The sequence below is a fragment of the Eumetopias jubatus genome, unplaced genomic scaffold (assembly GCF_037043125.1).
Source record: "Eumetopias jubatus isolate StellerSeaLion01/CBP00866 unplaced genomic scaffold, mEumJub1_p1.0 scaffold_1, whole genome shotgun sequence".
Taxonomy (NCBI): Eukaryota; Metazoa; Chordata; class Mammalia; order Carnivora; family Otariidae; genus Eumetopias; species Eumetopias jubatus.
Genome location: NW_028274807.1, coordinates 109490358 through 109516941, shown reverse-complemented (window position 1 = coordinate 109516941; position 26584 = coordinate 109490358). Strand labels below are relative to the sequence as shown.

Here is a 26584-nt window from a genome sequence, read left to right as displayed (position 1 = left end):
ATGTCTACAGTCAGATTAGCATTTAGGTCATAGTCCAAAGAGTTTAAATTAATTAGTCTTATAAAAGCAAGTTTATTCCTCATGTATCAGCTTGACAGTTTTTGTCTGCATAGAGCGGTATTTTGTTTTTCTATGATTATCTTTTGGCTACAGAGGAGATGTTTCCTTATGTAAATGAGCATTGCATAATCAAGTATAGATTTCAATAACTTAACTTTCTGAAAAGTTGCTTACATATATAAATTTGTGTATACGTTAATTATATATATATATATACACACACAAATTATAGCCTGTCACCATGATACTAAATGTAAGGTTTGTGAAGACTTTTCCACTCTCCATAGAATTTATAAAGCAAAATGACTCTGATGTTTCACAACTTCCTCTTTTGGTAGAGTGTCCTTTTGCAGAGAAAAAAAAATTGACTAAAGAGAGCTGAGTGGAGTCAGAGCCCTTCGAGATGCTGGTTAACTCAACTATTTAAGCAGCTTGACAAGCAACTGAAAATAACACATTGCGGTAAGAAGAAAGTGTTCACTTGCTATTTTTCATTTTATTATTTGGATTCCTGTTTGTGGAACAACAATTTAAATGTTGGTTGGATTATAAAATAGATTAGATAAATCTGATAATTTTAAGTACTCAATATTTTAAATGAAGAGGTTTACTAAGTTTACTGTTTCAACTTCACATACAACCTTTTAAAAAAAGCTGGGAAATTTTAAAGTTCTTATTGATCTCCAAATTATTTTAACTGAAAAGTAAAAAAAAAAAACTCTCTTTTTTTCATAGTTTTGAACACAGTTTAGTGCTGAAAGAACTTTTGTCTTAATATAAATTTTGAAAACTTTTTTCTTCCCCTCGCTCCAGTAAATTCCTAACATGTATAAGTTATCCTACCTACATTTGTTTGTTAATTTTGCATATTACTAGTTGGACATATTCTGGAAAAAAGATATTCTTGCGCTTGTTACTACCTACTGTGAAAATATATAATATTATTTAAAGTGTTACATTTCAGTATTATTTTTCATATCATCACATTGTGATGATACTTAAAGACTTTCGAAAAAGCAATTTGTAGTGTAGATAGTAGTATTTAAAAATGTAAATAAGGTAAGTAAATCAAATTTTAGAAATTTATGTTTGTTTTAAGATTAATTTGCATTGTAATGCCCAAAACTGGAGCAAGAACTATAAGACCATTTGGATTCATAATTGGGGACCAAACTAAGCTGAAACTAATTTCATTAGGCAACTCTAAAGTAATCTAAATGCAGCAGAATTATTTTTATTTGTGCCAAGCTAGAGTAATGTATATACATATTAACTATTTAAAAGAATTGTATTTCTCATACAGCAATTTTTAAATCTTTTTTAAGCAAATAATATATCTGAATGCTTACTTAATTTGGTTTGTTTTTAATTAGAATAATCACATGGCTTCTGAAAAAGAAAGTCTGCATTGTTCCATAAATTAATGGACTTAATTTTAATCAATTTGGTTAAACAATGCCGTCACACTGGTTCTATTACATTATCTAGAAAATAGGGTGTTTTTAAAAAAATTATTTTCATGCAATGTGCTGTGACGGGAGTAGTTGTCTTTGGTTACAGAGAGAAGAAAAACAGATTGTTAGTGTTATAAATTCAGGCAATGAACCGTAGACTCGAGTTCAACATTCTTAACTAGATCAAAATTTTAAAATTAAGTTGATAGTTGTGACGAATCCATTAAAATTTTGTATACTCATCTGTATGTATCACACGCTAATTAAACATACCAGAACTTGATTATTGTTCTTTGCAACAACACCACTTATAATGTCCCTCTCTTTAATAAAAAAGGTGGAAGTATTTTGAAATGTCCAGAATTTTAAAGGATGAGACATTTTGATGTCATAAACTATCAAGTGCTGTGTGTTTGTCATACATAGTGTGGTATTACACGGAATAACTGATAACAACCAAGAAAAACATAGCCCAAGGAAATTACAATCTAAATTGATCAACACTGTAATTCAGAATGCCAATGAAGGCCAAAGAAGTAGAGAATATCCTATCTTGCTGGCAAGATGGATGTGTTGTAGTTGTGGTGGTTGTGACTGTCGTGAACTATTAAAGTCTCTGAATGAACAGCCTAGTTCTAGATTATGGAAAATAAATTTAGAATTTGTTCTATGACAAAATCATATTTACAGAAAAAAATTAGTGCTATCTGGTTGGGTTTCCTTGAGTCATGCGGATTGTTAAAGGGGGCGATCTTACCATTACTGGGAGAATAGCAAGCTGCATGGCTTATGCTTTTCTTTCACATAGTGTAATAAGAAAAAGCCTTTAGAATCCACCCCCAAATCCAAATTTTTTGAAGTGAAATTAGATATAATACTGTAAATAATTTATTACTGGCATACATAAATATTTACTTTTGAACTATAGATGTATATTTTACTGTTTCATTAAGATTACATTCATGTGACTCTAAGACATAAATTTTCATTGACTAATATAAGTTGAAACTGGGTGACTGCTGTATAGCATTGTGAAATTTTCTGTCTTGATAAGACATGGTTGACTCTGTGATGTGTGTGTGATCTTACTGGGCATCCATCAGATTGTTGAAATCCAGGGTTGAGCCAGCGAATCTCACAGTTTAGTGGGTGTCTGCCCCCTCCTCCACCGTGTGAACTTTCTAAAGCCGCCCACCTGTGCAAGAGAATGACCTGCTTCTAGAGGGCTCTATCCCACCTTGGCAAATATATTACCTCTCCAATAATAATTTCACTTTGAAACAATGATGCTATTTGTTCTTAACATAAATAACTGGACTTCCAAAACAACTTTTCAAACATTGAAACACTTGTTTGTTTGGTTTCCCCTTCTTCCGGCCATTTTCTCATTTGCAAAAGTAGATGAGAGTTTGTTGCCCGAAAGAAAGATTGTGGTTTGGGTGCAGACTAAGAGGGATGGTGTGTTTTGAATTCAGAAACAAAAATCCTCTGAATCTGGATAATGTGTCCCTGCCAACCTTTTAAATGCAAATTTGTGTCCACTTACAAACATTGATTTTCTATTTATTTTTAGTGGACATGACTTCCAAATAAGTGCCACATGTAACATATTCATATTAATTCTATTAATAAAAATATGTGTTCAATGGGAAAATTATTGTGTTCACAAAAATATGTACTTTGGAAGTACATGTGCTCTGTAAGAGAGATCATGTATCTCATTTTCATACAGGAAATAATTTCCGCAAATTTAAAGAATAAAGGCAAGTTCTTTTACATTTCTGAATATTTCCATTTAAGAAGATACATTTTATGCAGTGTAATGTACACATCTGTACCCTAGAAAATAAAAACACTGTTTAATTTTGAAATCTTTAAAATGTAAATTATTTGCTGTTTGAGAATTGTTGTTTCCGATACTTCCCTAACATCATTGATATTGTTATTATTTTATATGAACTAAAATTAGACACTAATAGATTTGATGTTTTCTAAATACTTTCCCACTTTGTCTTTTCATTATTTTATATGTATACAAAAATGGGTCTTAATTTTTCAGTATTACTACGGAAAATCGCAAATTTGTAGTTTTATATCCAAATTGAAAGGAAAATGGCATTAACATCATTAAATCATATTGGAACCATGGAAAGTAAATCAGAAATGAAGTTAGCCTACTGGTTTTACTCCACAAGCTAGTATAAAACGTCACAGCTCGTTATTATTCTATTTTACAGATATCTCATTGTAAGTTCTCAGTTTTTTCAATATTTGGTGGTTATCACAGTATCAAAATTCTTTTCACTTTGGAAACAAACACAAATAGTAATATGATCGTGAAAAACATCACCACAGTTCTGATTCTGAAAAAAACAAAATTAGCAGCATTTTTCTTTAATCATAACTCAGTTTGATTTATTTTCACTTTGCATAAGAAAAAAAATCGAAGCAGAATACTTATTCGCTTTTCCTGTGTTGGTGAACAGATCTGAATTAGAGAAGAGGCAGGAACATTCTCAAGGCAATTAGGCTGCCTTCTGAGTAAAAATCGTATTTAATGCCATTGGAGTTTCTTAAATGCTCACTAGAAATGCTTATTATACTTCATCTACTTAAATTTTTTTATTAAGAAATAATTTCAAGCTTAAAAGAATTGTAAAAATAAAAATAGTGTAATGAATACCTATATGCCCTTACCCAGATTTACCTAATCTTCATATTTTACTCTATTTGCTTTATAATTTGCTCTTATTCTTTCTCTATCTATATCTTTGTCTCCATTTTTTCTTTCTGAACCGCTTGAGGGTAAGTTATAAAAGAACATGACCCTTGACTTCAGCTTGTACTTGCTAAAAATAGAGGTAGTCTCTTATGTAATTGTTACAATATCTACTTCATAAATTTACATCGATACAATACTTTTATCTAATATTTGCCCATATTCCAATTTTGCTATTTATCTAATAATACCCTTTATAATATTTTCCCCTCCAGTAAAGGATCCAGTTTAGAGTCATGTGTTACATTTAGTTGCAATGTCTCTTTAGCCTCCATTAATCTGGAACATTTCCACATCATTTCTTTATCTTTTATAAGATTGAAAACCTTAAAGTCTATCCACCAACTCTTCTTCTTTTCTTTTTAACAGAGTGTTCCCCATTTGTATTTGTCTGACATTTCCTCATGATGAGATTATGGTCATGCATTTTTTGCTAGAATACTGCAAAGGTGATGTCTCCCCTTATGCTATCGGACCTAGAGCCACACGATGCTCATCTATGCCCCATTGGTAATGCTAATTTAGGTGGCCATGTCAAAGTGTTGCCTCATTTCTCCCTTTTATAATGACAACTCCTCATGAAAAATTTCCCTTTGGGTTTAATATTAATTGATGTTCTCATCTGATGCAGTCTTTACTGTAATGCATCATAGTTATAAAATCATGATTCTCCAGCTCCAGCACTCTCTGCGTATTTCAGTCAGACTTTTGCATTCTAAAGTAAGAAAAAGAACTCCCTTCTCTCCTGTATTTAATTACTAATTTATATATCTGTTACTGGTATAAAGTCACAAATTTCTGTCTTTCCAGTGGTTTATAATTCCGTGCTGCCTTAATTATTATGGTGCTCAAATTGTCAAATACCTGTTTGAGTTATTGGTTAAACTTTTATATTTATATTTATAACTTCCTATTTCAATTCTGTTCAATCTACATTTAGTCTGAAGTTAATTATTCTCTTGGACATTCCAAAAGGTGGCAATGTCAGAAAAGAAAGTAGGTTATTGGGAGGTATTTGGTCAACCTTATTAATTTATTATTCCAGAGTGGATTTTTAAAAGTTAAATGTGCATGTATCATCACATCTACAGAAAAATAGATAAGAAGCAACCATGAATATGTGTAGTCCACAAGCATTGGAAAAATTCTCACCCTTTCTATAAGTGATTCCAGATTCCTGCCCCTAGCACTCCCCCATATTCTACTCTAGTACTCATAATGATGAATGCATCCTGATATTTGAGGTAGGAAGAGAAAGTGGGTCAGTGTCAAGATTCATTTTCAGTTTCCATTCTGTCACTTACTGACTGTGAATCTTGGATGGTTACTTTTCTCTTTTCTCTCCAGATATCTAGCCCCATAACTGTAAGTTAAAAAAATATACCTCCTTAACTTTTTGCAAACTTTTGTACTCATACCCTAAAGTGATTATTAAACCTCAGATGTTAACAGTATCTTAAAGTTAACATGTCCAAAAGAAAGCCCCTCACTGCCCACCCTTCTCTCTGCTCCATGCCCAATCTTCTTTGGTTAGTAAATGATACCACCTTATACTCAGTTATCCAGGTCAAAAGCATCACTAGTTTCTTTCTTTCCCTCACCTACATCCTATTTATCGGCAAGCCTGTCAGTTCTATTTCCAAAATACATCCCAACATTGACCAGGTTCATCCTTTCCACCATCTTGAGCTCAGTGTAAGACACTATCATCTCTGTTCTGGACATCTCCGTTCTTCTTGTAGTCTATTAAGAAATCCCTCTTTTTCAACTCTTGCATTCCTGCCTAGCATGATGTTTTAAAATAGAAATCAAATCATGTGACTCCATGCTCAAAATTCTTTAATGGTTTCCTATTTTAACTATGAAAAAATCCAAAATCCTCTCTGTTGCTTATGTGTCTTGTCCTCTGCCTACATCTCCATCCTCATACCCTACCTCTCATCCCTTCATTCGCTATGCTCTGGCTCCACTCCTTATTGTGCCCCTAGGGCATCCTAAGCTCATTCCTGACTCGGAGACTTTGCACATGCTCTTCCCTCTCTTTTCCTGGCATATTCTTCCCACACATTACTGTGACACAACCCTTCTTTATTCAGATATTTGAATGTTCCTCCTTAAGGATGTCTTCCATGACCAACTACATATTTTATTATTGTGTCCCTAACCCAGTCACTCCATCCTTTTAGCTCATTTTAATTTTCTTGATAACACAATGCTACATAAAATTTTTATCCTTATTTCTTTGTTTAATTACTCACTGTGTTTCTGCTACTAAAATGTAAGTTCCGTAAGGGCAGAGTTTGGTCTGTTTTGTTCATGTTACATCCTCAGTGTCTAGAAAAATGCATGGAACATACCAGGCACTCAAATGATGAGTAAGCACAAGGCCTCACCAGTTCTGAGCCTCATATACAAATAAAACAAACATATTAAAAATAACAGCTATCTCCCAAGGTCATGTTAGGAGGCCATGGTTATGGTGGTGTTCTGCACTGCCATGCAATTGTCAGGTGGGATATTTCTGTTAACACGGAGGGAAAGGAACTGAAACAAAAGAAGTGGTCCCTGGAGACAACAAATAGTTGTTGTCCGAGTTCTCTTCTTTGTGTATTGGCTCTCTTCCACTGAGCTAAAAAGGGATGGGTTCACAGTGGGTGCCACTAATCTCTTAGAATCCTGGGGGCAATCACTCTTGTATTGCTGCCCCACTGACTTTGCACTCGTTCTGCCTTTGCCCTCACCCCCAAGAAAAACATGTGCCCACCCTCCCTTGCCAGTTAGGGCTCATTGCTTCCCTCAAGCCAGATGGAAGAGCAGTCTCCTTCCAGAATTCTTCCTTGATTAACCATCTGCCTGTGCTGGCCTCATGGCTATGCATATAGTTCACATATTGTTTTGTAATTATTTCCTGGTTCTATTTTTCATCTTGAAGTGGATTTTAAAGCTATTCTAGGAAAACTGTTTGGGGTTGTTCTGTGTGTGTATCCAACAGATCAAGTTTAAGGTTATAAACATAGGACTTGGTTCTTGAGAGTGCTAGGTCCTAAATGACGATGATGATGATGGTGATGATGACGATGATGGTGATGATGATGATCATGATAATGTTAAGTTAAAAAAATATATCTCCTTAACTTTTTGCAAACTTTTGTACTCATACCTCTTTACTACTTTACTATTACATTTTTTAGTACTAGTTTTTAGTACCATTGCATATCATTTTTAGTACCAGGTTTTAGTACCAGTTTTTTAAAAATACCATTGTATATTAGGTGCTTCACATGATTAACAAATTTAACTCCCTCACTAACTTTGTGAAATAAGTATCATTATTACTATTTTACAGATTTAAGGAAAAAAATGTTCTGAGAGTTAGCTTGATAATGGTCACAAAACTGATCCTGGCGTGTCTGTCTCTACAATGGATCTTTATCATTAATATACTGCCTCTAGTACTTATATTGAGAAGCAGGGTAGGCAAAGCTTTGGTTTAAATATAGTTATAAATGTATACATTACGTGGCACAGCCCTTCCGAAAGCTTATACTCTAGTAGGAAAAATCTCAAAGGACATGAATTTTCAGCACGATATGAAAAATGCAAAGTGTCACCTGAGACATTAAAATACTTGAGAGTTATACTTCTTTGTGCAGTGATGGCACAAGGCTCCCTGGGGGAGGCAGCATTAAGGTTGAATGATCAAAGTTTTCATCAGATGAAGTGGAAAAGGATTCAGGTAATACATTTTCAAAAAAATTCAGAAAATTGTCAAAGAACTGGAAAAACATTTTAATATTACATGAATTTAACATTGAGGCACTTTTTTTTTCTATTCTATAGTCCTGCCAGAGGAGGTATTTGGTGACCCTGCCTTTGTAGTTCTTCTCAGGAAGTGGGCTATGTGAAGAGAGGATTTTAATTCTTGTGAGAAGCCTCTGTTTCCATTTCGAAGTGCATCTATTCATGTATTCATATATCAAGTATTATATGCATTAAGCACCCATCTAGATGCTGTGGGAAAACAGTGACCAAGACCAAGTTTCTACCCTGAAGGAGTTGAACTTCAGTCTAGTGGGGAAAGATGATGAGTAAGCCAGTAAACAAGTAAATTTTTGGAAAGGGAATTTCAGATGATGACAGACAGCAGCGTGAAGACAATTCAGCAAAATAAAAGGACAGAGAAACAGAGAAGGGAAGCTTCTTTACCTACCTGACCTCCCAAGACAGCCTCTGTGAAAGGGAAATATTTAAGCTAAGACCTGCGTGATGAGAAGTTTGAGTGTTCCATGCAGAGGACCCCGGGAAGAATGATGGGCAAGTGCAGAGACAGGAATGAGATCTGCTTATCTGGAAAGCAGATAGAAAAAGTCCAGGTCTCAGAGGGTAGTGGGAGATGAAGCTAGGGAGCTGGGGTTGACAAAGGGCCAGGTTACCGAGGTTGTAGGCCAAGGCAAGGAGTTGTACCCTCTGAGCAAATATTTGCAAGGACAGGCACGTGTATGTACTGGGGAAACAGGTGCAACATATGACCCATTCATTATCTGTGTTTAACACAGGATAGGAAAAACTGTTGTTTGAAGAGAAGCAGCAATTACTACATAGGTCAAAAGCTTTCTCAGGTGATAAATTGTTATATTTAGATAAATTTCAAGTAAGCTGAGCTTATCTTCAGAAGTTAACTCATTTTCTTGCTTGCCTTTTCATAAAAGTGAAAAGGGCTTAAATATTATTTAAATGAATCAATTTAAGATTTTTCAGCAAAATTCCTGGGGAATAACCGACCTTTATCGCGGCCATTGAAATAGGTAACCTGATATCTGGTAATGGGGTCATCAGGCACCTTAGTTTCTGCATGGATATGAAGTAGATAAAACTAGAGAAAAGGCTGTTTTACAGTCTCTGGAGACAACAGCTGTTCTCTTATTTATTCTTCTCAAATCCCAGCACCAATGATGGTAGGGACTCTTGCAGCATCAACCTGTTCTTATTACAAGTAGCAGTTATTTACACTGCATTTTCAGAATAATTATAAATTTCCTCTGATTTATTTGTGTTATCCCAAGAGATCAATCATCCAATTATTACATTTTAAATCCCAGAATTATATGGACACAACTTTGGTGCGGGGGGGTTGGGGGAGTTGGGAGGCTGAGTGTGATTTGGGAAGGGAATATAGAATATCTTACTAAAAACGACTTCTTCTTCTTCTTCTTCTTCTTCTTCTTCTTCTTCTTATTATTATTATTATTATTATATAACAAACCTAATAGCTATTAAGAACAAATGGCATCCCCATATACTTGAGAATGACAACCAGTGTGGCTGCTTCTATTTCTGATTTGGGTTAAGAACTGACAATGACCAAAAAAAACAAAAGCAACAACAACAACAAAAAAACCTACCAGTGGTGTTGGACTGAGTGTGGCTAGGATGACAACGGGTGGGGTAGGGAGGAACACAATGGTAATTTCCCCAAGGCAGGCAGACACGAGATTGTAGGAGCCACAAGCCGACTTTTGAGTGTTCCTGACAACGCCCAAATAGAAAATCATTATGTTACTCATCCTGGGAAGTGTGGAAGAGTACAGATGACTTACGTGCTTTTAAGTGATGCGGTCCATTGTATCATGCAAACACGTGGGTATGATGACTCACGTATCATTGGATTATTGCAAAGTGTGAGATGGCGTGTGGTTTCCAAGAGCATGCGTGTGTAAATGCATGGATATCTGCAATATGTCACTATTTAGAGAACACTCCTGAAACAGGAAGCCACTTCCTGACCTGCTGCTTACTCCAGGTGGACAGATTCACCAAGAAGCAAATATACTGAAGTATGAGAGTAGCAGATTTTCTACAGTAAGAATAGTACACATTTGTTGACAGGAACTAGATTCAGGAGGGGAGCGTAGAAAGAGCATGTGGACTTGGGGCATGACTCCAGACTCGGATGCTAAAAACGCCTTCTCCAGAGCCAGGTGTCCTCTCCTCCTGCCTCATTTGGCTTTGTTCCTCTGGTTGATGACCCATCGCGTTGGAAAAGGATCTCTTTCAAAAGTGTAAATGTTCCTCTTTCTGTGGGTGATGTCACCATTCCCATGGCCCAAACCTTTGTTACTAAATAGTACTTAGCAACACATAATCATTATTTTCTCCACTTAGAGCTCCGAGGGTGTTTGTTCTGATGAAATCGAGAGATACATTTTTCAGGGAGGTAGGAGTAAAAGCTGAAAAAAAAAAGGGAGGGCCTATGCCTGGAACATCTCTTGACTTGTATTACTTAAAAGAAGCAAGTAGACAACTAAATTTTTATCTTGTGGCAACAGCTCCTACTGCATTAAAAAAAAAAAAAAATCACATATGGCTCCAAAGTGTAGGGGGAAAGTTGGACAAAAGAAAGCTGTGCTCTGGTCAATTAAGAGTGATGTTTCTAAAATGCCTGCTGATCATTCCAGGGAACATCTTGGATTCCCGTTAGATTACATCCTCCCTGTCCATTCAAAAAACTGTGAGAGGATCTGTCTTTTATCTTATAAACCATAGCTGTAAATTTATTAAAGTTATAATTTGATTTTAATCCTCATATTTTGAAGAGATCTGAAGTTTCACATGAGCTTGTTTTTTTTAAGTATTCTCTATTTTTAAATTCATCATTTCAAATAATTATAGTAGCTGCAATTTGTCAAAGGCCTGACCTATGCTAGCTCAACTCCTGTGAAATCACTCATTACCACAATTCTATGAGGTAGACATTTTATGTTAGCAGGAAACTGAGAGTCGGGGAGAGTGTCATAACAGACTCCAAAGACTGTCTTTATTTCATAGGAGTCAAGGCAAAAGCAGAGCAGCAGCTTTGGAAATAACACCCCCTTCTGTTTTAACCTGATTCTTCTGAGGAGTGTGGTGCAAACACAAGCCATTGCAACCGTTTGGTGGGGGAGAGGTGGCTATGCTGTTTCCGAGAGGAGCCAACAACCCAGGCAGAAAGACCAGGCTGTAGCAGCCATGGCTCTTGCCAGTGGAAGCTAACCCCCGTGTCATGTTTGGCACGTGTATACCTATTGCCAGTAACCCCAAAGGACGGTGCGTTTTCTCTCGAGTCACCTGGGAATTTAGTCATAAATGAAATAGATTGACTTCAGCTGGCTTCTTCCATCACAGTAAGGAAAATACCCAGTGTTGTACCAAGCATCATCCACGTACTCCTTTTTCTTAATAATTAACTTTGGCTGTCTCATATAAGTTGGATATTTGGTGCCAGATATGCCCTTTTCCACAAGTTCAAGGCTAATCTAACGAAGTTAACACCTCCCGAGGCCCACATAGAGTTCTTGGTCTTTAGGGACCCTGACAAACTATTTACAGTTTCTACCAAGACAGACCTACCAGAGTGTTGTAAGAATAAACAGACTTCAAAGTCTTCACAAGAGGAAAAGCTGTTCTGGCTAAGTCTATAATTTAGACTATCTTCAGAGAAGAATGGCTTCATGAAAAGAGAGGCCCAGAGTGGCCAGCCTCTTTCAAACACTTAACTTTTTCTTTATTTAATTGTGAAGACTAAATGACAGGTAGGAAAGTGCTTTTGTAGGAACGTGGGAGTCTTGAAGCTATAGAAGGAAGTTACACTGTGCATGGGAATAAGCATGTGGGTAGGAGTTATAGACTAGTGCTGTATTGCTAGTCTAGAATAATCATGCATACACATCTTACGATGGCACCTGAACAGAATTAATAAACTCCCATTAAAGGCACTTGATACATCATTTTTTTTAAAGCACACATTACCTGTTATATTCGGGAACAGAAAAAAAATAATAATTTTACATCCAGGAACAAAGATTTAAAAAGAGCCTTTAACTTTGACAAAACAAAAAGATGAAACAATTGGATTTTCATATGTTAATTCAAAAGCTGACATGCTATACTTCTCTGAAAGTATGGTAGAGAAGCTGGCTTTGTCTTGTAGATGTCATAACCTTAAAAGATTAAGCCCAAGAAATGAATGAAAGTAAACAACAAGAACACAGCAAGGATGGCATAGTAGTGATCAGTCACAGATTTCCCCAAACCTTGCCCTCGGGGCCTGTATGGTGGACAATGTGCATCCTAATAGAAATAAAATCACCGTTTCATGCAACCAGGAATAGAATTCTGTCTTACAAATTAAAAGGAATTCCAGCACTGAAGACGTGTAGTGTAAGTACATGGCTGTAATTCTAGACATTTGAATTGTGTGGGGAAAAAAACCCGAAAGATCATAAAGATAATGATAATCGTCTTTTGAGTTTAGATTCACCTGTTCACATTCTTGCTCTCTGTCACTACACATTGCACATTTATATTGTTTACTTAATAGATTATAATTATTTACTATTTCATATCTATAGCCGGCTGGACTGTATGTTTCAAGAGCCTTGAGGTCTAGCTTTGCTCATTCTATAGTCTCAGAATCTGGGAAAGGCTGGAATTATGCCAAGACTATTTGTGAACTGGATAGGAAAGTTGACAGCAAAAAGACAGTGAAAAATGCAGCGGTTACTGGTGAGCTGGTGACCTATAGCCAGAAAAAGTTTGAAAAGGGAAAAGAATGTTCAACATTGTCTAAAAATACATTCAGTACTGGGAAGGCTCAATGGGATCAGGTCCTGTCGGCAGTTACTCATTGCTAAGCCTGTCGCAGAAAATATGGGCATTCAGAGCCACCCAAGTGTGGCCATTGGGACGGATGTCACGTTCACAACAACCATAAATTAAGACTTCTAATGTTACCTGCAAATGAGATTCGAATGAGAAACGTCCCATTAATGTATTTGTATTTATGATTTAACCATGTTACTTTACTGAATGAATTCATAAGGTATATAAGAATTTGCAAGACTTTTTATTTCTAAGAAAGTTATATATATATACACACACACACATACACGCATATGTGTATCTATGCACACTTTTATGTAATGCACACACACACATGCATACACATTCTATAGTTTGATACAAATAAATCCAAAAGGAAGTGGCCTAAGATACTTTTGATCTCTCAGAGACCCTAATGTCATTCTCAAAGGGTGCTCATGATCACAATTTCTTAGGAGACAGGATATGGAATTATAAATAAACAGCAACCTAAGCATTATAGAATATGTAGGATTATCCTCTGTGTGGACTTAACCATACCTAGTTTATTTTTAAGCCCACAGACAGACGACTGATGCTTATCTGGTATAAAGTGAAACATGTTTAGGTTGCCTAAGAAGCACCATGACCAGCAGGTGCATGACAAATGTGCACTACCACCTTAGCTTCAGACAACTAGTCCTGATTCCCACATTTTTAGATGCATATGTGTGCCGGTTTACCCACACCTAACTCTATTTAAGACAGAGTTTCCTGCAGAGAACACTGTTTCTTTCCAGCCAAATAGAACTTACTTGCCTTGCCAAAGGGAGAAAGTGGACCAGGTCAATGGGTCACCGCTGATTCTGGGTATTTCCATTTCCTGAACTCTAGCTCAGTGGGAGGACATCTTGGCTGCATATTGGAGCCATCTGAGGAACTTAAAAAAAAAAAATACTGATGCTTGTATGCTACTCCCATAAATTCTGATTTGATTGGTCTGGATTGCACTCTATGGATCTAAAGTGAAGCCAAAGTCAGGAACCATTGCCTTACTTTTGGTCTCCCCATTTCTAGGATGGGCTCATAATACCACCTCATTTGCCTCTTGGGAGAGTGCAAAGAGAGATTATGTGCCATTAGAGTCCCCTCACATTCCTGAATTCACCGGTTTCCCTTCTTCCTTTATCTCTGGAGAGGAAATAGAAAGGGAAGGAAATAAGGGTGGGCATCTTGGGAGGGTGAGAAGGGGGGGCTTCCCCAAGAGCCCTCCAAACTCTGCCAGTTAGCAGTTCATTAGGGTTAACCAACTATCTTTTGTCAAAGTAATCACTTTTGAAGGATTAAGCCTCAAGCTCACCTTAGTGTGAATGACTTTAATCAGATAATCTCCTATCACCTAGTTGAGGATTTGTTGTTGAAGGCCTGAGGGAAGGGAGGAAAGAATTGCAAAGCCAGCCTGGGATTCACGGAAGGTGAGGTGAGGAAGCCCGCAGTCTGGGAACTAGTCTTGGCCCTCAGTAGGCTAATAGCAGCATAAAAAATTAGAAAAACAAACTTTCTTCTCACATTGCTAGGGCAGTGATTTGTTCAAAGTGTTCCTGTGATCAAGTTGCTTGTCCTTTATGACTTTTCTGTCTTTCTTTCTGCCAGGAAGTACTTAACACGTGCCAGGTAATGTTACCATTTGCCAGCTCTTGGGAATCTGTGAGGAGCAAGGCCTGGCGCAGCCCTAGCCTCCTTACCATCTGCCTGGCACATGGTGAGCACTCCGGGTTTATTGAATTTAATTGGATTGTTTCATTTACTATACTTTTTTCCCCCAAAAGTGTGAGGGGTTTTTTTTCCACATATACCACCCCACCCCCACCCCACCCCACCAGCTAAACTAGACTGTGAGTACCTTGAAGAAATCTTAATAATTTCTGTATCCCCGGTGCCAAGCACAACTCTTGGCATACAATCAGTGCCTAATAAATATTTGTTAAATGAATTAAGAAGTAATAGCCAGCATACCAATGCCTACGGTAAGATATTAGAATTAATTTATGACTGTACTGCTCAGTTTCCACACTATTGGACAAGGCACCGAGGGGGAAAAAGAGAAAAACATGTGTATGTGAATCTCCCACCATTTATTAATGCAACAAAAGTTGTTCTTTCTCAAAAGTCCTTTAGGACACCTGTTGAGAAATGGTCTGAAGGTGATTTCTGGCAACAGAGAGGTAACAAGGAATAAGAGGGGCCGACAAGATCCAGAGAGAACCCAACAATGGAATGAGAAAAGACAGGGACACAGATGATCATAGAAGCCCAAAGAAAGAATGCCAAATACGAAATGAGTGGAGAGATAAAATAGACATTCAGGAAAGGAAAAATCAAACTTGCTATTGACATTTTCAGAAATTTGTTTGCCTTTGGGAACCAATAAGGCAATGGCCATATTTTCAGGTGCTTTTATTCTACATAGACAGAGTCAGTAGGTAGAAATGTTTGCATTATGGTACATAAAGAGTTACACTATAACATTTACACTATAAGACCTATTAGATACTATTTTTAAAAGATTATAGGGGATTCTGGGCTAAGCCACAACACACAATTTTATGAGATGGTAGAAAGCATTTCATAATATTACGTGTAATTACACACTATAAACATGCATAGGTAATATGTCCACTTTGGCTTCTTGGCTACCTGTTTCATATTTTTGTTTATTTTTTAAAATTTTTTAAGATTTTATTTATTTCTTTGTCAGAGAGAGAGCACAAGCAGGGGGAGTGGCAGGCAGAGGGAGACGGAGAAGCAGGCTCGCCGCCACCGAGCAGGGAGCCCGATGCAAGACTTGATCCCAGGACGTTGGGATCATGACCTGAGTCAAAAGCAGCCGCTTAATGACTGAGCCACCCAGGCACCCTTTGTTTCTTTAGGGTGTATTTCCTGGGCTGAAATTGCTGTGTCATAGAAAATTTTCTTTTTCAGCCTTTCCAGATAATACCAAGTTACTTCCCAAAATGACTGCCTTAATTCACACTCCTGAGTTCTTACATCTTTATATAGCATTATGTCACATAAATTTTTGCTCGCTTATTTTGTAATAACTTTGTTAGCAAATAGAGGAAGATTGCTTCTCAGTGTCCCATATAAGAAAGGAAAAATTCAAATTGTATGTCATTCATCTTTTTTTTTTTAAGATTTTATTTATTTGTCAGAGAGAGAGAGAGCACAAGCGCACAAGCAGGGGAAGCAGCAGACAGAGGGAGAAGAAGCAGGCTTCCCGCTGCACTGGGAGCCCCATGCGGGACTTGATCCCAGGACATTGGGATCATGACCTGAGCTGAAGGCAGACACTTAACTGACTGAGCCACCAGGTGTCCCTATATTTATTTTTGTAACTGCTTTATTTATTAAAAGACCATTATTGTACATTTGCTTTTCCTTATTGACAGTTCTTATTTAAAAACATGTGTATATCCCAGGTAGAATGTTAATATATTACATATTAGACACATTAATTCAGGATCTGGGATATAGGATGTGAAACACTACACTGTGGGTCAGGAGCCTTGGCCCCTTATTAGCTGGGAGGTTTTGGTCAAGGGTCAATTGTCCAGTCCCCATAACCTCATGTGATAAATGAAGGTTCAAATGAATGACATGAGAGATGTCATTTGTTTTATAAAGTTATACTATGAGATTAAGTGGGAAAGAAAACAGAACACAAAATTGCATATATAATACAATGTCAGCTATGTAAAAAATGTGTTGAGAAAAACCTGGAAGAATATAAACTGTAGTATGGCCAGTGACTATCTCTGGGAATTGGAATCACTGCTGATTTATATAAAAATATTCTATTTTCAGTAATTTTGAATTTTCTATACTGTGTTGACTTCAAGAAAGAAAGAAAGTGTGTGCAAGGGTGTGTACATGCACACACACACACACACACACACACACAAACATCTCACTTTCCTCAAGGCATGGAGATGGTCACCTTATAGATTCTCTTCAGTTCTCAGATGTAAGATTCTAATGTTCACTGTATCTCACTGCTAAGGGTTTTCCTCTGGCCTCCAGCCATTTGCTGCCCCTTGCCCTCCTGGCAGAGCCCACTCTTTTTGGTGCAACTCCTGCATTCTGTTCTGGGACTAGACCATTAGCCTCCACACTAACAAGTCAAGAGAGTACTCTAGTTATATTTGTGAAAACCAAATGTGGATCGCATGCCATCCCCCACCTCTAATACAACCAAACACTTGGCTAGTTGCCACTGACCCCAGGTCTAATGACTGCAGTTGTACATTTTGAGTGTGATTAATTTGATTAGGATTCATTGTTTTTCTCACTTGACTGTAGGCTCCTTGAAGTTAGCTGTCCTGTTTGTTTTTATTCACCACTGGACTTCTAGCTTTAGTGTCAAATCGGGACTCAGGGCTCAAGACCTCTAGTTCCCACTCCTTTGAACGGTCTTTCCGCCAGTGTTCTGCCTCTCTTGAGGACTCTGCTGATCTCGGACTACCTCAGTCCTTGACCATGCCCTTGAACACACACCCTCCCTCCCTAGTCCCGCTAACCTGCTTTCTCTTATTTCACAGTGCTTACTGCCATCTGAAATTGCTTCCCATGTTTACCTGTTTCTTTATATTTATGCTTTCCTTGTGTAGTGCCTGGCTCCCCCTAGCAGCCTGTAAATTCCTTGAGGGAAGTGTTTGGGCTGTGCTCCTATCTCAAACTGTACTCCCAGAACAGGACTTAAAACAGTGGATGCTCAATAAACATTTGTGAAATATGGAACAGAGTGATTATGTGAAAAGTATTTTCTGATAGAAAGAAGGAAGGAAGAATGGGGAAAGTGGGAAGAAGAAGAAAAAAGGAAAGAAAAAATAGAGGAATAAAGAACTATACTGAAAGTCTTGGGTGGCCCTTCTTCACATTAAACTTGGGGAACCTTTATGTCTATATTAGAGTTTCTTGTTGCCCTCAGTGTTTTTAAGAAAAACAATGACAACAAATGGTCCGGGAGAGGCAGAAGACATTGATGCCAGTTCTGTTCTGTCACGGTGCCAATTTACTTATGTTTTCTGGTCTAACAAAGGAATAGGGCCAGATCATCTCTAACGCTCCATTCCCAACTAAAATTCTGTGGTTCTAAACTTTTAATTCTGAAATGTATGTTTTATATTGCCCTATTGCTTGATGCCAAAATAATTATATTGATTTAGATTCAAGTTTCAGGTAAAATAGCTTAATTGAGATATGTCCAAATATTTGTAACTCAGTTTTAATCTTTATAAACATTTTAAGACAAATATGTTGATTTTACATAATATTTTCACACTTAAGCGATTTACACATTAAGTGGCACAAAAATTATACATACAATGTGTTGTATTACATAGCATATTATATATGCCTAATACATAATAGAATATAAGTTATTTATATTTAAATACTGGGTATGATTTTAAAAACTTGGTGTGTGAAATATATAAGGTCTTTGAAGGTAAACTAAAATCATCTGACTCTATCGGTATATTTATTCAGATACCTAAACAAGTTTGAATCCAGGCTATAGAAGAGTGCCTCCCTCCTCCACTGTGAAAGTTAATAGAGACACATTTAATTTATTTGCTTAAAATGGATTCTCCATACAAAAACGTTTCCTACTCTTCCCTGCCTTCCAGAAACTTCTTCTCTCCACCATATGTATTTAAACATGGACTAGAAAGCAAAAGATCTACATCTGGGTCTGTTTTGGCACTTTCTCGCAATGGATTATTTTTATCCTGGTATAATAAAAACAACATTCCTAGATCAGTGATTCAAGACCTTTTCATATTTTGACTTTTAAAAAGCATACCTTCTTGGGATATTTTCATTGAGTTTTTTGTTTGTTTGTTTGTTTGTTTGTTTTGCCAGGAAAGCCAAATTACATTTGGGAGGCAGTGAGAACTTATTGAGCTCTAAATGTGGTTTGTAGGACAAGGAAGATACAATTCATACACACACTCACACACTTACACAGGTGCCTTAAAGACTCCCAGTTGAGCGAAAAAGATAAATGCTACCATTTCCTTTATCTGTATTATTGGTAAACCAGCTAGTTGATATTATCTCTAAAAACCATACTCCTTAACTGCATTTCTATTGGGATTCGTTGGTACAATTAAAACTTGAATGGTCTGAAATATTTCAGGAAAACTGCAGTGAACATTCTTTCCTTTATCTGAAAATGTAGTTTTATTTCATCTGAAATTGTTTTCTCTAATTTCCCTCTCCACCCACAAATGACCTTCTTTTTGTACTTATGGATCTACTCACTCATGAGCCCGTGAACTGTAAGTACACTTCAGAGAAGCAAAAGAAACCATACTACTCATGGTTTCCTGGCACTGAGGGAGTATCAGTGGTATTCTAAATGGGAAACTATTTACTTTTTATTACTAATGATTTTTTAATAATTTCCATAATTTAAAATGCAGTCAGAATGCTACTGGTAGCTGAAAGCTGGCAACATGATTTAATATTTTTAACATATGATCTGGTGTTTGTTACAGTGCTTCAAAATTTTCAATGTCATTACTCATGTTATAGTATTATCATTAATAATAAATTAAGCTAAATTTGTGGCAAACTAGTTTTATATCACAATTTATTTTGATTCATTTTTGAATCCTAGATTGACCATTATTTTATAGGAGTTTTTCTTAACCATCCCTTTTTCTTTTATCTAATGTAAAATAACATTTTTTTTTCTCTTCTTTGTCATTTACGAGGATGTTTATTTTACTGTTTCCAACATTCAAGGGTCTTTCTTGTATTTCTTTGTCATCTGTTCGGTGGAGCAGAAAATCTGTCTCAGTTTCAATTTCTCTTTTGTTCCCAGAACTTCCCCCCTCCTCCAGTGCTGAAGTGGAAAAATAATTTCCCCTCTTGCACCATACCCAGGTTCAAAGTCCTGCTTTCCGCCACGTTGCACCAAACAGCAAACTTTCTAACCCACAAGAAAAAAGAACACCAAAGTTCTAACTTGGAAGTCTACAAGGGTCTGAGAACAATTGAAAATAAATTCCTACAACGGGGATTAGGCCTTAGCGGTTCATTGGACATTCTGAGAGGTGCGTGGAAGCCGGCTAGGGCGCCAACCTGCTAGCAGACGCAGAGGTGGCCCAGCTCAGAAGTCAGGGTCCGTTGTCATGGAGAATGAAAGGCAAATTGAAGACATTAAAAGGCAAGTAGCAAACAATCCAGTAGGCTAAGCCAGGGATTTGGGAGCTTCCCAAGGTTCCTCCCTTCCTCATTCCCTGCATGAGTCATTTTTCCAGTCTGTCCACACCCATTCACCCTTCTTCTATGGGCCACCAGCCCACACTCCCATTCACCCTCAAGCTGCTGCCACAGGATCTTTCTGAAATACAAGTCCAAACTCTACCTATCCCCTTGCTGTGTAAACTCTTCCAGTTCATCATGGTTTTCAGACTAAAGCTGAGGCTCCTTGGATTAAAACAGACCTACTTTTAGCTCATCTCCTGCCACTCCCCTATACTTATCCTTCCCTCACTTCTAACAGGAAAGTTGGCGGGTCTGTTGTATTTGCCATGCTCTTTTCTCCCACTTGACCAGACTCAACTCCCTTTCCATCTTGTTAATTGCTATACACTTTTCAAGGCACCTGTTGAAAATAACTCCTCCAGGAAGCTTTCCCTAACTCTCCTCAGGCCCCCTTTGGCTTGCCAGCACCATTTTAGCATTTATCCCTGAGGCAGAGTTAATTGGTTTATTTGTCTTTTCCCTCGCAGGAGTATTATCCTCTAGGGTAGGGGCTGTGTTACCCATTCTTGTATCCCTGGCAGAGCAGGCATTCGATGTAGTTGTTGAAATGAATGCTGAATTAAGAAAAAGGAATTCCTCATAGCTACTAATTGGCAGATAGAGAACGCCCATTCCTGTTCTCTGAGAAAGTGTCAGTGTCCTTTTTAGTTTGCTTCCACTGTGTGTGCACTTGGGTACTTTTCAATGATTAACACTGAGAAGTAGGGCCATTAATTAATTTATTTGTTATGGAAGGCAGCAGTGCACAATATTAACTGTTTTGTGGATCTAGCCAAGGGTCAGAACTCAAGTCTGTTATTAATGACTCTTACTTACTCCTGAACTTTAGCACCTTTCACGATGTTTTCCCTTTTCCTCCTTAAGCCAGCCCCACCCTCTTTAACACAACAAAGTTGTAGGAGGAACATGGCACCATATCCACCATTTCATTACAAATTGTGTCCAAAACATAGAACCAATGTTTTAAATTAGAATCATTATTGAACAAGTTATCAAAATTCCTTAAATTCAAAGGAAATTCTGCCCCCAAATCTCCAAAACATTATCACATCACGTTAGTCTAGAATTCTTTCCATTCAAAGTGAAGCCAAGTTGCATCTTATAACACCCAATGAATTATGATTTGGGGCTGTGGTGTGTTTTGCTCCAACAATAATATGACCTAGTTGCCTTGGAATATTCCAGTATTTCAGAAAATGGTATTTTATTTTCAGAGAAGGGTCTCTGCTTCTTATAAATCGTGTAATGCAGAGTTGGGAAGAAAGGGGATTTTACATTCCAAGTATTATTTACAAGCTAGACTGGAAGCTGCAGTGGGAGTGTTTGTGCTTGTGTGACAATGTTTTACTAAGGAACTGCAAAACTGTGGGCACCCTGTTACTTGAGGAAGAGACACACTGGCAGTCTTGCAGATGTTTTTCCCGCCTGTGAGCCATCCAGGTTCAAAAACGGTGTGGTGCATTTTAAGGCGGCAGCCCCATCAGATCCTTACCGTTTTCTGCCGATCTGATTCTCACCTTCAACCTAACCTTGCCGGCTTCCTTACAAAAAGCCCCATCCGCCGGCCTCTTTAAAAAAAAAAAGGACCTATGTGTCCGCCCGGCTGGTCCGAAGGAGCGGAAAGTAGTAGGGGTGCGTCCCATTCGCACTATAGCTCGGCTGTTATAATGTTGAACGTGTAAGATGGAAGATACCACCGGTTGGCTGCGGGGATACACCTCGCCAGCGCCGGCTCCGGCTTCCTTGTGCTCCCGGGCCGACCCGCGAGCGGCAACGACCACCCCTTGCGGACTTTGTTCGGTTGAGGGGCGCCAGTGCCGCCCGGGCGAGGGCGGGAGGGCGGCCGAAAGTTGGAGAGCGTTTTTTCGCCGCCGCGTGCGTCCGGGAGCTCGACGAGTCCGCCCCGGGCTTCCTGGTGGGGCTGGGCTGGCGGGGGAGGGGCCGCGCAGCAGCAGCGGAAACCAGACCTCGGCGATAAGAGGCTGCACAGCGACATGCAACAGTCTTTTCACTGCAGCTGAATGAGTTGTGGCGCTCACAATGCTCCCGTGACCGGGAACTGACAAGTTCAATTTTAAATCGCGGGCCTCTTGGAATCATGACTCCCACAATGCCTTGGGCCCTCGGTCGGCAGTCGGGCTGCCTCTGAAAAAAAAATGTGAGAGGTAAGTTTCCATTTTCACAGTTTCCTTGCGCTGCTCTGCTGCTCTGCATTGTTTGTACTCTTTCGGGGCTGTACATGGCTGAAGGAGGAAGTGAGAGGAGGCTTTGGCCGGCTGCGTCTCGTAGCGGCAGGGGCTGGCTCGCCACAGTGGATGGTTTCCTATCGCACACCATCTCGAGCTAGGGGGAGAGCGGGAGGTTGCAGCTGCAGCCCAGCTCCGAGCAGCCCTTCCCCGGGCGCTGCGGACACTGTCAGAGCGCAGCCGGCTTCGAGTTTGGCAGCCTAGACAGAGAGAGAGAGAGAGAGAGAAAGGGGGGGGGGGGAATGAAAGAAACAGGTGCGTGGAAGTGTACTTACAACTTAATGACCTTCGTCAGGAGGAGATGCGAGTCCATCAGACGCGAGCCACGGTTTCTCCCAAGAGATCCCGCATCCCTGGCCCCGGGGGCTGCCATCCAGCCCGGTTTTCATCTGGGCCAAATATGTGCACGCAAAGGTTAATTCTCTGCCTGCTACCCATAAATTACGCATGACATGTTTAGCTGGGCTTCCTTATATGGAGAGTGCTGTATTTCAGTCCAGTTTGCCTTTTGCCAAGTTTACAGGGCGGAAGACGCCCTGCATGAGAGGGCTCCTCTCTCTCTCTCTTTTTCTTCTTCGTTTTGTAGTGCGTCACTCAAAAACTGTAAGAAAAGTAAGTATAGACGCTCTCTGGGTGGAGCCGCAGTTGGTTGATTGAATTGCTTTCATGAAAGGTTGAAAAGAATGAAAAGTAGTTAGTACTTGGGTTCTGGTTTTTAGACAAAAGCAGGACAAATATGTGCCCCCCCACCCCCCGCACTTTTTTTTTTTTTTTTAAACGGAGCCGGAATCTGTTATTGGTAGTAATGTGTCATGTGAGAATACTTTGATTCCAGAGCCTGTAACACGAGCAGGTATATGGTGGAGCTTATGCTTGCCCCTCTCACAGCACTTTACAACTACAGGGGTGTTGCTAGAAGAGTAATTGTGTTCTTAAGTCTCTCCCCGGCCGGGAGAATATACGGCTGCTGGGATTTGGTGGTGTATTTCCGTGGAGTGTGCTTCCCTAGGACTAAGACGGAGTAAGAAGCTGCCAGACAGGTTATTGCCACTGTCTTTACTTTGTGTGCCCACCAGCACAGGCGATAGCAAATGGATGGTAAACTCTGCCGTACTCTGAGGAATTTCTTAAACAAATTAATACACCGAGAGAGAAGTCATAATTAATGCCTCTGGATTTGCAGGCCCTCTGCAAGGCGCTTTGAAATACTACACCAGTGGACACGGTGTTCCTCCCTCCTGGGTTTGAACACGGTGTCTGTTTATCCACAGAGGTATTTAGGACCTAACTCTTCTATACCAGCATAAGTGATCCACTCCATGTTATCTGTGTGCGTTCCTGAGAGCGTTGGTGTTTCTCCTTGTCTTGCTGTTGAGATAAACTATTATCACTAAGGCAAGTTAAAATGAAAGTTCAACGACTGTAAAATTCATCTTAAGAATATTTAGTTTCAATACTTAGAACGTCTTAGATGTAGACTTATAGCCAGAGACACCGAATAAAGTTATTTTGTAGCCTGAGAAAGCACATTGTTGTCACTTGTATCTTTGCTTTCTTAAAGTTGGTGACAACTACAGCTCAAAACTGTTTTTTAGGAAACCTACAGTGTTCTGATTTTCATCCATTTACATGGGGGTGAATTTTTTTTTTTTTTTTTGGTAGGCCTTCTTTCAAAATGTAGACATTAATTTTTAGTTTTATTTGTTTAATGGGGGGTTTCTTCAGTGAGGACTACAAAAGTTGCCTTTTGTGTTTTAGGGAACAGGTTGGGTCAGCACCAGAAAACCTGTTCATCCATCCGTCTATAATTACAGTGTCACTTAAGACATAATAATCAGGTTTTATTATTACTAAGAGACTCAGAAAAGCTCACATGGACCTAGTTTAATTTTTTTTCTCATGTAACTAAGAACAGATTTGTGTGCAGACACACATCAAGTGTGATACTCTACGCAGCCATGCCAATGGAGAATCCAAAGTGTTCTGTGGTTTAAAATATTATTGCTTGTGTTTACGTTTCCACATTTGAGGCAAACTTAGACTCCAAGTTGAATTCATTAAATTTTGTTTCCAGCATTCTGTTCTTCCTCTGGGCACAGAATTCCTATGAAATGAAGCACTGGGTTCTGTTCTAGATCAAGAAAAGAATATCCCAAGGTTTCTCCTGGGGTCAGTGGGGGTGGGGAGTAAAATCATTTTCTCATTGAGTAAGGGTGTGTTACTTTATCATATAAAATTTCCTATTTTCATTGTAAGCAAAAAAATCGCCCTTGCATTTAATTTATCACTGTCGTGGTTCATTAGGCCTGTATTTGATATATCTATTTATGGAAACTGAGAGAGAATAGCCTTGCTGCACCTTCTGCTTGGTGAGGAGGATGCACAGGTTAGAGAACATCCTGGATCTCACTTAGAAGAAGCTGAAGAGAATAGGCCATTGGGGTTTCCTATACCCTTAAGAAAAAGTCATCAGCGTAAGCAGTAGATACGAGGGTCAAAGGAGTAGAGGAAGAAAGTAAAATGTATTCACTTAAATGTTTGTCTTAATATAAAATCCCAGCAGCGATACTGATTATAGAGGATGTTACATAGGAAGATTTTGAAGTGGTGGCCTTTTAGGCCAAAAAGCTTCATATTTTTGGAAATCTAGAATGTGCCGTCCAGTGCAGTAGCCACTAGCCGCATGTGGCTGTTGAGCATTTGAAATGTGGCTAGTTAAGTATAAAATACATTATAGATTTGGAAAACTGTGTATGAAGGGAAGAATGTAAAACATCTGATTAATATTTTTATATGGATTATATGTTGCGATGATAATATTTTGGATATATTGGTTTCAATAGAATATACTGTTAGATTAATTTCACCTGCTTCTTTTCCCTTTTTAAAAATATGACTACTAGAACACCTAAAATAACAAATGTGGCTTGTATTGTATTTCCATTGGCTAGTGCTGTTCTAGAATAAAGCAGGGAAGCAGCATTCTGAGGGAAAGCTGAAAGAGTTTGCTGGTTAAAATATAATAAAATTGACTTTTATTTTTACAAGCTAAACAAGTTTATTATACATGGAAGTATCTTGTCTTTCTTATCCATTGTAACTGAAATTTGAGAAAATACACTACCTAACATAACATCTATTTTTATTTCCTCAAAACTACTATTTAGTTTAGAGATTTAATGGTGAGGTAGTAATAACAGAGAAAAGACTTATAATTAGGGGATGAGTTTTAACACCTCTCAAAGGCCAGAATAGAGTATGATTGCTACTTAGGAACATTTTAGAGACACTATAGTTATCATTGTCCTGAAGTTACCAAACATAAACGAGTCACTAAAATTTATTTTAAAATAGTTTTTGGTAAATAGCAATTATCCTCAAATGCTTCATATGTATTTTCCTTTCCTATGACTTTCCTTCCTTAGAAAATAAAAACATCAAGTAAATCCAAACAAACTCCTGACCACATGTTAATCAAAGATTAATAAATTCACAAGAATGAGATTTTCACTTGTAGACTATAAGGCCTTGTTTTGAATGTTAAGAAAGGTAAAAATAGGTTTCTGTGGTAGTATGATCTTTGAAAGATTTCTACACACGGAGATAATTGTCTTTATAATTTGAACACATTCTTGAGAAAGCATCTGACTAGCAAACAAAGCACAATGGCATAGGCCCTGGAAACATTCCCCTCAGATATTCTCATAACCAAAGTACATTTTGCCATGCACAGTGAAGTGTTACGCTGAAAAAGTGCAGTTCTTTTCTACCCATATAAAGCATGCTTACTTTTACTTCCTTGAAGGCTGCTAAAGATATAGGACAGGGTGGATATAGTGGGTTCTTTTTTGGGGGGAGGGCAGATTTTATAGAGAAGCTTGGAAGAGTAAGCTCCTGGCTAGGTGCCATCTTGAATCTGTCTCCCGCTGTATGAGGTGTAACTGCCATTAGTGTCCATGCATGTATGGAGTGTGAGGGGGAACACTGATCCCCATTAACTTTGTATATAATTTCTGATGAGTCATGGAGCATATTCTCTAATGGTTGGAGAACTATTGATTGCAAAGCAGAGAATGCAAGAAGAGCTATTGACA

At 38.3% G+C, this 26584-nt stretch overlaps 1 protein-coding gene across 13 annotated transcripts in view; it reads left to right on the top strand.

The window, feature by feature from the left end:
* The first annotated feature begins 419 nt into the window (after positions 1–419).
* Positions 420–26584, top strand: part of MBNL1 (muscleblind like splicing regulator 1) — a 201574-nt gene continuing 175409 nt past the window's right edge. For 5 of the 13 annotated variants that reach the window (XM_028103158.2, XM_028103154.2, XM_088025729.1 and 2 more), the window contains exon 1: positions 22208–22409. The gene's annotated coding sequence lies outside the window, so the exon portion shown is untranslated. Of the gene's footprint in view, positions 523–22200; positions 22410–26584 lie in introns of those variants that run through there. The other 8 variants (XM_028103146.2, XM_028103144.2, XM_028103148.2 and 5 more) reach the window with 6 other exon arrangements.